We start from the raw sequence: 12,860 nt of genomic DNA on the forward strand, positions 1-12,860 counted from the left end.
TATTGCATCTTAGGCTATGCCGCTCTGACATTACTCATCCACATATTTATATATTCTCATTCCATACCTTTACTTAGATTGTGTGTATTAGGTATTTGTTGTGAAATTGTTAGATATTGCTTGTTAGATATTGCTGCACTGTCAGAATTAGAAGCATAAGCTTTTCGCTACACTCGCAATGACATCTGCTAAACACGTGTATGTGACCAATAAAATTTGATTTGATTTAACTCTATGGCCAGGCATGACTTCAACACCATCATTAAGTTTGTTGACGACACAACAGTGGTAGGCCTGATCACCAACAACAATGAGACAACCTATAGGGAGGAAGTCAGAGACCTGGCCGTGTGGTGCCAGGATAACAACCTCTCCCTCAACATGATCAAGACAAAGGAGATGATTGTGGACTACAGGAAAAGCAGGACAGAGTACGCCCCCATTCTCATCGACAGGGCTATAGTGGAGGAGGTTGAGAGCTTCAAGTTCCTTGGTGTCCACATCACCAACAAACTGTCATGGTCCAAATACACCAAGACAGTTGTGAAGAGGGCACGACAAAGCCTATTCCCCCTCAGGAGACTGAAAATATTTGGCATGGGTCCTCAGATCCTCAAAAAGTTCTACAGCTACACCATCGAGAGCATCCTGACTGGTTGCATCACTGCCTGGTATGGCAGTGATGCCCCACCCACCCCCTCTTTTACGCTGCTGCTAGTTGTCGTGGAAAATTGCAAGATTATGTTATAATGCTTGTATTGCAAAATATGTTTATGTGATATACGTGTCTATTAGAATGTATTTCTAATAGACTCTAGTGTTGGCAGTTGCATTTCTTACCTCAGCTGGGGCTCAGTCACTTGGGGCCCAGAGAGGAGAGAGGTCAGGCTTGTCTTTCACATATCCCTGGTGCTATGCAGAATATCAGAAAGGGAAGAGGACAGGATGGAACATTGTCTTCATATGTGAATGTATCTGTTAAACCATGTCAAGGGATGGCATGATTAATGAGGAACCAATGACTTGTCTCCACAATGTCTTGCGCAAGTCACTCCCTCCTTTGGCATTGGGGGAAGGTGTATGGCAGTGTCTGGAACCATTGTATGTCCTCTCTGATGTTGCACTTATCCTGGGATAGTGTATGACCTAGAGGCTCACTCACCTCAGTGAGCTTGTCCAGGAGTGGGGTCAAGAGGCGGTTTACTTGAGATGGGAGTATCTAGAGTTGACAATTGATTTATGCCATTGGATAAGATGGTGTTTTTGTGCTATGAAGTACCAGGAACGGGATTAGAACCTCGTCTTAGGGACCAAACTGAACGATAATTTATACCGAATGCTATCTGGCTATGGGATACTCCTCTCTCAAGTAAAAGTCTTTCTTTGTGAACTGTTCCTAAGATCTGTGGTTCGTCATGTAGGTTGAGAGGGGTGTATCTTGGCTATAAAAGATCTTTGTACTTTTGTGTTGTCACATTGAAAGTCTGTGCTAATGTAAAGCTCTTATTATTAAAGATGTAGTTTAAGTATAACTCTGACTGGTGTGTGAAGTTTGTAACTCTCCTCATTTGGTAATGCAGAAATTAGCCACCACATAGTGTCTGGTTATTATCTGTGCATAGTCACTTTAACTCTACCTACATGTACATATTACCTCAATTACCTCGACTAACCTGTGCCCCCGCACATTGACTCTGTACCGGTACCCCCTGTATATAGCCTCCCTACTGTTATTTTACTGCTGCTCTTTAATTATTTTTTATTTTTAACTTTTCTATTTTTTACTAAACACTTATTTTTCTTAAAACTACATTGTTGGTTAGGGCTTGTAAGTAAGCATTTCACTGTAAGGTGTACTACACCTGTTGTATTCAGCGCATGTGACAAATACAATTCGATTTGATTTGAAGAGAGTATATTTCCTTCTTTGTCAAATAAATCAAGCACAAATATAATATTTCTATCAAATCACTTAGGAAAGAACAAAGACTTGTTTTTAACAACAATATCTTTGTTGTTCCACAGAAGTGCCTGGGTAATCTCATTTGTGTTTTGATGGGTCATTTTGCTGGAGAATAGTTGCACAAAAATTGAAGACCACCCAATTTCATAAAAATATGACAGCGAATGAAGTACCATATAGTTTTAGAGCTAAGCATACATCTTTTTATCCAGGTATTGTTGTAAAAAGGTATTGTTGTAAAAAGGTATTCTAGTACTTCAAGCCCACCATCAGCTCTTTGGTTTGATATTACAGACTTCTTAAGTTTGCGTTGTTTATTTTTCCATATAAAGTCTAGGAAAGTGTTGTTGACATCCTTGCTGGTTTGATCAGCTACAAATAGGGATAGAGCAGGGTAGACAAAACGTGACAGACCCTCTGCTTTGGACAATAAAACCCTTCCAATAATAGAGAGGTCACGCTGGAGCCAATAATTAAAGATGGATTTTGTTTTCTTTCATCTCTGAGAGAAATTGAGATGTTGACGGACAATAAGTTTTTTCGCCATGGGCACCCCTAAATATTTCACATTATCTTTCACTGGAATATTCTCAACAGATTGCTAATTTGAGTAATGCAGGGACAATATTTCGCATTTATTTGAAATACCTTTTAATTCAGGGTTGTTTAAAAGGCTAATAGATAGTAATTCTACAACTAAAAGGAATAAGAAAGCTGAAATAGGGTAACCCTGGCGTACACTACGGTGAATATTAAATATTTTAGATTACAATTAATCGTAATAGAACTATTAATATCTTTATAAAACATATTGATAACAGAGACAAAGCTAGTCTCGAAACCAAAAGTGTACAAAGAATGTATTAGGAATTTGTGTTAAATTGTATCAAATGCTTTACAAAAGTCAAGGAGTAATATAATAGCCTTGAAGTACACTGTATCAGTGTAATCAATCAAGTTGAAAACTAACCTAATGTTACAGCTGGTGTGGCGACCTTTCATGAAACCAGTTTGGGTTTCATTAATAAGGTGGTTTAGGCCCATTTTAAGTATATTAGCATATGATAAAGTTATCAATTTATAATCTGTTTAATAATGTAATAGGTCTCCAATTATCTATGAAAATGGGATCTTTATCAGGTTTTGGTATTAAGGAAATAACCCCGTGTTTCATGTTAGTAATCATCTCACCCTTAGCTAGGCATTCTTGGAACATATTGAATACTGGTCCTTCTAAATGTTCCCAAAAGTGTAAATACAATTCCACAGAAAGACCATATGTTCCAGGTACTTTGCCCTTCTTCATAGATCTAAGACCATCTCTAATCTCTCCTATAGAAAACTCCAATCTAATTGGAACATGACCCTGTTTTTATAAAATGTTCACATTCAATCCCATGAAAATTTGATTTATACAGCTTTTCATAGAAAGAATACACAAAGTTAGAGAGGAGCTTAGGGTCTTTACACAAGGTATTGTCAATATTTAAGGCAGAAAGAGATTTTCTCTTTTAGTTTATTTTTTCAAGAGCAAAAAAAATGCTGTTTTTCTCACCCTCCTCAACCCATTGTTCTCTAGATCTAGAAAAGGCCCCTTTCTAAAAGAACATTCAATTTATTCAGAAGCTCATCTTTCAAAAAATGTTGCTTCTTTAGTTCCTTACTGCGTGCCATGTAGATAGATCTTACTTTTAATTGAAATATTTCCCAGTTACTACCATGCTTTGGTTCTAAATCATTTGCCCTAAACGAGTCTATGATCAAGTTATTTATGCTCTTGTTAAATGACTGGCTCATTTAGGAGTGAATTATTACGTTTTCAGTATCCTCGAATGCCACTGGATTTTCCAGAACATTCTAACTTCAATAATATCATTTTCAGTCAAAGGAGCATGTTTATGACTTACTTCTTGTACATACTGTAAAAGTGGGGGAGAAAAGAGAAACCGATCAATTCTGGATCCGACCATCATTGACCTATTACACCAGGTGCATTCGTTTCAGTTTGTACTAAAGAAGCGCCATGTATCGATCCCTGTCAGTTTACTTCAAAATGAGGTGATGATGTCACTATTCTGAGCTCTTTGAGCTATTCTAGGTGGAAATCTATCTAAAGAGTTATCAGGTGTTTCGTTAAAGTCTCCAGCTATTATAAGCCATGCATTTGTATACTTATTTGCAGCTCAGGAAGCTTATCAGCAAGATCCAAAAAGAAAGTCTTATTTGAGGTGTAAGAGTTGTACCAATACACATTGCATATAATAAAACAATCATGATCTTTTTAGGGGTGGATCAGCTTAATATTGCGGAAAGAATGTTGCTTCCATCAATGTAATTGTCTGCATCATTTCCAATCCCCCATATATTTTTGGGGTAAATATATATATCCATATACATACACGCATGCATACATATACACATATATACATACACATACCTTTATAGACATACATACTTTTTTTTTAGAATATACCTTTATTATTCCCCGCAAACCCTACCACCCTTCCCCCAATTGGAGTAAACTAATAAACAATAACACTTAGGCTTCTACCTTCAGTTTATATATCTTATACACATTTTACAGACACAATCTATTTTACAATAGTTAGATTTTGTTTGTTTTTAGTCCTTCCTATATTTCTGATGTCCATCCAGTTTGATTTCTATTTCACAAAAGTTCTGAACCTATATACATTTTACAGACCCCGTATGTTTTACATTGGTTATCTTGTTATTAGTCCCACCCTTCAGCTCCATTCAACCCCTCCCATCTATCTCTCAACATCATCCATTTTGGATTTCTATTTGCCATATATTTTTCAACTGTGCAGTGATGCTTCACAAAAGTATTGAACCTTTCTATTCTCAAAGCTTCTACAGATTGTAAATAAAAAAAAAAATTTTTGCTAAAATAATTATTATATTATTGATTGATTGACTATGGCTTTTCAAATCACCCATTATTGCTATCTGCAGCGTTAGTTCTAGGCAAATGTTGCAATTCTTCAGCCATTTCTGGACCTGTGACCAAAAACGAGCTACATATGGACAATACCAAAATAAATGATCTAATGACTCTGCCTCCTCACAGCAGAATCTGCAGAGCTGGGAAGATTGTATCCCCCATATATATAACATTCTATTGGTTGCAATAATTTTGTATAGTAATTGAAATTGAAAAATCCGAAGTTTTGAATCCGCCGTTGTTTTGCGTATCGAAAATCTCTTCCCAACTATTTAGCATTTTATATGGCACAGCTGTCAGTTTTTTGTTCCTTACATGAAATTGGTATATGTTTTTATTTATCACACTTTTCTTTAACCATCTATGTTCTTTAATACAGGGCCGACATACAAGTTCCTTACTTTTTTCCCCTTCTACTTGCCTCTTCCATTTCTGTGGTAATGCTGCAATTAATTGGTTGTAATTTTGGGTAGAGCAGACATTTCCATATGTCTGTGTTAGCTGCATGTGTGACATCACTCCACCAGTCCTATTTATGATATCATTCACTAAAATTATACCTTTTTTAAACATTTCTTCGAAAAATACGTTTTTTTTTATCAATTAGTATATTTGAGTTTAAACACAATATTTGTTGTATTATTTGTTCTGTCTTTTCAGGTGGATTAAACTGAAATTGCAACCAACTTTCTAAGGCTTGTTTAAAAAATAACAACATTTTGGAGATTATTTCCTTTTCAAACAACCGAAAGTGAGCAGGTGTAATCTGAATAAAGGGAAAAAGGCCCTTCTTGAACATAGGATGAGACATTCTTATCAATTTACAAGAGAACCAGTTTGGATTTAAGTATAACTTTTGTATGACTGATGCCTTTAGTGAGAGGTCTAATGCTTTAATATTTCATCATTTCTGCCCTCCAAATTAATATTCTGTCACGTCCTGACCAGAAAAGGGGTCATTTGTTATTGTAGTTTGGTCAGGACGTGGCAGGGGGTGTTTGTTTTATGTGGTTCGGGGTTTGTTGGTATATGTGTTTATGTAGAGGGGTGTTTGTTTAGAGTATTCCGGGGTTTTTGGTTATGTTCTATGTTTGTATTTCTATGCTCTATCTATGTTCTGTATTTCTTTGTGTTGGCCTGGTATGGCTCTCAATCAGGAACAGCTGTACATCGTTGTTGATGATTGGGAGTCATACTTAGGTAGCCCTGTTTTCACCTGTCCTTTGTGGGAAGTTGTTTTTGCACTGCTGTGTTTAGCCTGCAAGACTGGCAACCTGTCGTGCGTTTTCTTGTTTTGTTACGTGTTCAAATAAAAGTTAAAATGAGCACTCAACCCGCTGCGCCTTGGTCTACTCAATACGACGGTCGTTACATATTCATTATATAAATAGTCCCTTTTAATTTTGTTTGGCTTGCCGGGATTTGAATACCGAGTATGTCCACATCTCCGTCAAACCATTTAATTAGTAAACTACATGGTAATGTAAAATGTGCATTTTTTTTGTGATCCAATACGTACACTTATCATAATTTGGTTTTAATCCAGAGAGGATAGCAAAAGTATCTAGATCTTCTATGAGGCCGTGGAGAGATTCTAATTGTGGTTTTAAAAGAAAACAAGAATCATCAGGGTACAATGACACCTTAGTTTTTAAGCCACGGATTTCTAATCCCTTAATATTATTGTTTGATCCAATTTTAACTGCTAACATTTCGATGGCAATAATAAATAGATATGCTGATAGTGGACAACCTTGTTTTACTCCTCAAGATAGTTTAAAACTTTCTGAGATGTAGCCATTATTTACTATTTTACACATAGGGTTACTATACATAATTTTAACCCATTTTATAAGAGATTCCCCAAAATTAAAATATTCTAGGCATTTATATATAAACTCCAGTCGTACTTTATCAAAAGCCTTTTCAAAATCAACTATGAAAACCAGGCCTGGTGTCCCTGATATTTCATAGTATTCTATTGTTTCCGGTACTTGTCTTATATTATCTCCAATGTATCGCCCATGTAAAAAACCTGTCTGATTAGGATGAATAATATCTGACAATACTTTTTTAAGTATATGCGCCAAGCATTTTGCTAGGATTTTTGCATCACAACACTGGAGTGTAAGAGGTCTCCAATTTTTAAATGGACTGGATCTTTATATATACCATTTGGGTCCTGTTTCAGTAATAATGATATCAGACCTTCTTGTTGCGTGTCTGATAATCTACCATTTATATAGGAGTGGTTAAAACATGCTATCAAAAAAAGTGTTGTATACTTCCACTGGTATGACATCCAGCCCTGGAGTTTTCCCATCCTTAAAGGCCCCAATTGCATCAAGAAGTTCCTCCTCTGTAATTTGGCCTTCACACGAGTCTTTCTGTACAGATGTTAATTTTACATTATTATTAGGAAAATAATCCATACAATTAGTTTCAGTTAGTGGAGATGGAGGAGACTGAAACGAAAACATATTCTTAAAGTACTTTACTTCCTCTTTCAAAAGAATTTGGTGCATTTTTCCCCATATTCCATCCAGTTCGTTTTATTTTTATAATATATTACACTGGATCTTTCTTGAATAAGTTCCTCCATTTCTTTTTGTTTTTCCTCTAACTTATTCTGTGCCTCTATGGTACAGTTTTTAATGCTATCTAACTGTACTGTTAGTCCTTCATTTTCCTTTATTAATATGGACTCTTTTGATCTAAATTGCTTTTGTTTTATAGATGAGTACTGAATTGCCTGGCCTCTAAAGGCACACTTAAAAGTGTCCCATACAATAAGGGGATCTGCTGTACCTATGTTATGTCTGAAAAAGTCAGTTATAAATTCTTCTGTCCTAGTTCTAAACAATTTATCATCTAGTAGGCTTTGATTAAATTTCCAATATCCTCGCCCACGTGGAAATTCTGTAAGAGTAATATATATGCCAATTATGTGATGATCTGACCGCATTCTGTCCCCTATCAACACTTTTTTTTACTTTTGGTGCCAGAGAGAATGGCATAAGAAAGTAGTCAAGACGACTAGCTTGATTAAGCCTCCGTCATGTATATCTCACTAGATCAGGGTATTTAAGTCTCCATATATCCACCTGTTCCAATATATCCATGATATTCATGATTTCCTTAAGTGCCTGAGGGTGATAATTTGTAGTGTGATTTCCTTTCCGGTCCATAGAGGTATTTAAGACCGTATTCAAATCTCCCACCATAATAATAGAGTCTAATGTTGCTTGTAGAGTTGATAAATTCTTATATATATTTTCAAAGAAGCTTGGATCATCATTATTTGGACCATATAGGTTAATAAGCCATATCTGTTTATTGTCCAATAACATATTTAAAATAATCCAATTATCTTGATGATCTGTTTGGAAAATTACCGTTAATTAAAACCATCACCCCTTTTGAATTTCTTTGCCCATATTTCACCACCCCAGTCCTTTTTCCACAAAACCTCATCTAAAATTGTTGAATGGGTTTCCTGTAAACAACAGATATTATATTCCTTCTCTTTTAGCCAGGTAAATACTGATCACCTTTTCTTATTATATGCTAGGCCATTACAATTGTAACTGGCTATACTTTTTTCACCACTTACCATAATGAGACATAACTTTCAATTATATTTATCAAAATATATGTTTGTAAACGTATCATTAAAAAGTAACATGATGATTGAGTGTCTATATAGTTGTGAGAGCCCTGGGGTTCTCTATGGTGTTTTAGGTCAGGGCGTGATTAGGGGGGGTTTCTAGTATTTGTATTTCTTTGTTTATTGTTGAGGGTGGTATTTGTTACGTGTATTATTCCAGGTGTTGCACTTTTGTTTTTGACCGTGTTTTGGCACTTGTTTTGTTATGTGCTGTATCATATTATTACCGGTATTAAAGTGCGCCTGTTATTTATACTCCGCTATCCTGCATTTGACTTCGCCTCCATACACCTCTCCTAACAGAATTACACACCAACTATGGAGTCAGCAGGGGTAGGTACCCCGGTAAAAGGAGTCGAGGAACGCGTCCAGAAACATTCGGCGATGATACAACATCTTGGTACCGTGATGGATCACGTTGTCCAAAATATGGACCGCTGGGAGGGACAGGCAGTCTCCCCAGTGCCTCGACCAGCGCAACCGGGGTTGCCTCTACCCGTCCTGTCTGGACCCAGTCCCAGTAGGATACGTCTCTCCCTTCCCAGGGAGTATGATGGAACGGCAGCACAGTGCCAGGGATTCCTGCTACAACTGGACATCTACCTGGCCACTGTGCACCCAGCTCCCTCGGAGAGGGAGAGAGTATATGCCCTCGTCTCATGCCTCTCAGGGAGAGCTCTGTAGTGGGCAAACGGCGTGTGGGGAGAGGAGAACGCGGCATGGGACCACTTTGGGGAGTTCACCCGGAAGCGTTTTGACCATCCACCTGAAGGTAGAGCGGCGGGAGAACGGCTCTTTCACTTGAGGCAGGGGACGAGGAGCGCCATGGAATTCGCCCTGGAATTCCGGACCTTGGCCGCCGGAGTAGGCTGCCGCACTCGCCCTGAAGAGCGTGTCACCAGTCCGGTGCCACCTGTGCCGGCTCCACGCACCAGGCCTTCAGTGCGTCTCCCCAGCCCGAATCGTCCTGTGCCGGCTCCTCGCACTCGTCCTGAAGAGCGTGTCATCAGTCCGGTGCCACCTGTGCCAGCTCCACGCACCAGGCCTCCAGTGCACCTCCCCAGCCCGGTACGTCCTGTGCCGGCTCCACGCACTCGTCCACCAGTGCGTGTGTAGAGTCCGGAGACTCCAGGGAAGGTCTACAGCCCGGAACCTCCAGTGACGGTTCACAGTCCAGAGCTTCCAGCGACGGTTCACAGTCCAGAGCCTCCAGTGACGGTTCACAGTCCAGAGCTTCCAGCGACGGTTCACAGTCCGGAGCTTCCAGCGACGGTTCACAGTCCGGAGCTTCCAGCGACGGTTCACAGTCCGGAGCTTCCAGCGACGGTTCACAGTCCGGAGCTTCCAGCGACGGTTCACAGTCCGGAGCTTCCAGCGACGGTTCACAGTCTGGAGCCCCCAGTGACGGTCAACGGCCCGGAGCCTCCAGTGACGGTCAACGGCCCGGAGCTTCCAGTGACGGTCAACGGTCCGGAGCTTCCAGTGACGGTCCACGGCCTGGAGCTTCCTGCCCCGGTGCCACGGCCGGAGCTTTCCTCTGCGACGGTTCACAGTCTGGAGCTTCCTGCCCCGGTGCCACGGCCGGAGCTTTCCTCTGCGACTGTTCACAGTCTGGAGCTTCCAGCAATGGTTCACAGTCCGGAGCCTCCAGTGACGGTCAACGGCCCGGAGCCTCGAGTGACAGTCAACGGCCCGGAGCCTCCAGTGACGGTTAATGGCCCGGAGCCTCCAGTGACGGTTAATGGCCCGGAGCCTCCAGTGACGGTCAATGGCCCGGAGCCTCCGGTGACGGTCAACGGCCCGGAGCTTCCGGTGACGGTCAACGGCCCGGAGATTCCAGTGACGGTCAACGGCCCGGAGCTTCCAGTGACGGTCAACGGCCCGGAGCTTTCAGTGACGGTCAATGGCCTGGAGCTTCCAGTGATGGACCACGGCCCGGAGCTTCCTGCACCGGTGCCATGGCCGGAGCTTTCCTCTGCGCCGGTGCCCAGTCCAAGCACGGCATCCAGTCCCACTCCATGGCCGGATCCTTCCTCTGCTCCGGTGCTCAGTCCAGGCATGGTGTCCAGTCCTGCTCCATGGCCGGATCCTTCTTCTGTGCCGGTGCCCAGTCCAGGCACGGCGTCCAGTCCTGCTCCATGGCCGGAGCCTTCCTCTGCGCTGGTGCCCAGTCCAGGCTCGGCGTCCAGTTCTGCTCCATGGCCGGAGCCTTCCTCTGCTCCGGTGCTCAGCCCGGCTTCAGGGCCAGATCCGCGGTTTGGGTGGGTGCTAAGACCCGCACCGGAGCCGCCACCGATGCTAGTCAATCCCCCCTAACCCTCCCCATTTGGTTTCAGGTTTTGCGGCCGGAGTCCGCACCTTTGGGAGGGGGGGGGGGGGTACTGTCACGCCCTGACCATAGAGAGCCCTCGGGGTTCTCTATGGTGTTTTAGGTCAGGGCGTGATTAGGGGGGTTTTCTAGTATTTGTATTTCTTTGTTTGTTGGTGAGTATGGTTCCCAATTAGAGGCAGCTGTTTATCGTTGTCTCTAATTGGGGATCATACTTAAGTTGTAATTTATTCCCACTTGCTTTATGGGATATTGTTTTGTGTGAGTGCATTCAGCACCACGTAGTTCACGTTCGTTGTATGTTTATTGTTTTTGTTTAAGTTTCACTGCAAATAAATATGTGGAACCCAACTCACGCTGAGCCTTGATCCGTCCACTATAACGACCGTGACAATCCCAGAGCCCAAATCAAGAAAGGTCTTGATTTACAAATGTATTTACAGTTGCAGCTGTATGAGAAGGCCTGCAAGATCGTGCAAAAAATGGGCAGAAATTGAGAGATTTTATAAACCATTGTCACGTCCTAGATGATGGAGGTCAAATGTACACCTTTTCCCTGAAACACCCACAACATGGTCCCCCGTATTGGCCATATTCCCAAGCATCTCCAGCATCTCCAACAATCATTATCTTGTTTGGAGATCAATATAACCCATCTCCCATCTTTGGACACACAAGACTGAAATATCACCTCTAAACTTATGAAGAAATATCATAGTACCAGCTGAGTTGTTAGACCCGTGACTATAAAAACAGTATTACCCCATTGTGATTTCCAAAAACTAAAATCTGAATTGCAGGAGTGAGTCTCCTGGAGTATAATGACATCTGCGTTAAAGTGTTTACAAAAGTGCTTTTCTTTTAGTTATGTTTCGTAAACCCCTGGCATTTAGAGATACAATATTTAGTGCATTGAATTCAAAACGTTGCATAACCTGACAAATATGTTATAAAAATAAGAAGACAAATACAGTGGTGTGATATGAATAACTGTTTATCTAGGTAGCTAGTAAGGAAAAGTGAGCTTAGAGAAAGAACTGGACTACCCTAAACCGAAGTAGTTGTGATCAATATGATGAACCCGTATTCACATTTACAAACCTTGTAAATGTAAAAATGACAATCGACGTATTAACTTGAGTAATTTAGCTAACTCTTAACATTTTCATTTGACTTAGAAAGAATAGGACATAAATTTCAAGTCAATGGGCTCCTGAGTGGCGCAGTGGTCTAAGGCACTGCATCTCAGTGCTAGAGGCGTCACTACAGACACCCTGGTTTGAATCCAGGCTATATCACAACCAGCTGTGATTGGGAGTCCCATCGGGTAAATCTGTTCTTAACTGACTTGCCTAGAAAGGTAAATACATGTTTTTAAAGCTATATACCTGAGCACAGTGTTTTCAAAACATTCAGTACACTAATGACATTCACTTGACGTCCTGGCAATCAATCTTCTTTCCATCGATAAATGGATAAGGGCTTTCGATGATATTCTGTTGCAGCTGGCGATTCACTTGTTGCAGTTTCTCTACTTCAGCTTCCATGGTCAGCATTTTTTCGCTGTGGGATGACACATGGTTGAGGAGCTGCTGCACAGTGGCTGAGAGAGACTATTGATTTGGAGGTAGTATCTGTTGTCTTTTCAATGATGCCAGTTTCTCAAAGATGGCTTTGAGAATGTCAGGGTTGGGAGAACAATTTTCGCCTGCCCTGTATTTGGTAGGAGGGCTCTTACTCAGCGTAGGTGATATGAGTTTTGCCATGAGTTCTGGAAAGTCTGCATGCTCCTGTCTTGCTGCTCGCATCTTAGGTGATTAGCATCTGTTCATTTGGAATCAATATCATGCCAAATGTACTCACAAACAGGGGTGGAAATCCCGGGGGGGACGGGGGGGACACGACCCCCCCATCCTGGGAAAAATATGATTTGTCC

This window comes from Salmo trutta, chromosome 17 (genome assembly GCF_901001165.1).
Source record: "Salmo trutta chromosome 17, fSalTru1.1, whole genome shotgun sequence".
In the NCBI taxonomy this organism is placed as follows: Eukaryota; Metazoa; Chordata; class Actinopteri; order Salmoniformes; family Salmonidae; genus Salmo; species Salmo trutta.